Source organism: Mastomys coucha, unplaced genomic scaffold (assembly GCF_008632895.1).
Source record: "Mastomys coucha isolate ucsf_1 unplaced genomic scaffold, UCSF_Mcou_1 pScaffold15, whole genome shotgun sequence".
NCBI classification, from domain to species: Eukaryota; Metazoa; Chordata; class Mammalia; order Rodentia; family Muridae; genus Mastomys; species Mastomys coucha.
The window spans coordinates 2,088,930-2,090,041 of record NW_022196897.1 but is presented as its reverse complement, the minus strand read 5'-3'; positions in this window follow the sequence as shown (position 1 = coordinate 2,090,041).

The following is a 1,112-nucleotide window of genomic DNA, read 5'->3' as shown; positions in this document are numbered from 1 at the left end:
AAACAAGGTGCTTTTTTTCAGAAAAACCGGATTACTTGAGTCCAAGTTTTAATAATAAGAATAAACAACTTCCTGAAGTACCATGGATTGCATTGTTTCTTGAAATGTGGAAAAGGAATGGTGTTTGCCAGTTTTTGTCTTCATATAGTGCTGTGTCTGTTTTCAACAACTGTACATATTCTAAACTGGTGGGTGAGGGCGAGGGTGAACCATTGAGGTAACAATTGGATGCATTACCGGAGAAGAAGAATTTTGTGTTACCTTTATTAATATTCTTTACAACATGTGCTCAAGGCTTTTTAAAATCAATACATAAAAATTGGTTTAATTTAATATGATACCTACCAATGACCTTCATATTTTACTTTATAAATGAAAGCCAATACACAGTTGTAATGACTGATTAACCTTGCATTAGAACTGCCTCTCCACTGTTTCAAATTGTAAGGCAACATTTAGTACTAATCTCAATATCTGGGAAGCATGGACACAACTTTGTACAGTGAACTTTGGATATAAAGTAGATACATAAAAATGTTCAAGTAAGCGTCAGTGTTAGAAACCGTTTTCTTTTCTTTGGGGAAGGCTGGGGTTGCTGGAGACATCCCAGGTGAGTACTCAGGTGCTGAATGGCAGGCTCAGTTCCAGGAGACTGTTTGTTGAAGATCTTTCTAGAATGTTGAAATTATTTATTGAGCAAACTTTTATTTGCATTAATCACACAAGGACAGCTTTCTCAGTCAAGGATTTTAAGAAGTTAGACAAATTACAGATATTTATTTTGCCTACTGGCTAAAAGAAATGTCCAATAGTATTGTCTCTAGATATTTGGTTGAACAAGCTACTCTAACCTACAGAATTATCTTATAAAACTATGATATGATCATCCTTTGTGGTACCTTATAACTAAGCATTTCTAGCTGTCTTCTGAAACATTCATTTTATTCTGAGTTACACCAGGGAGCAGAAGTCTCACGATAAAGCCCTGACCCCCATGTTTAATAGGAAGGCATCCTGGGCATTCTTCACTTCTGCTGTCATTAAATAGGGTCTTTAAAGGTTTCTCTCCTGTGGTAAAATATGCTGATTTGCTGGTCAAGTTTAAAGCCAAT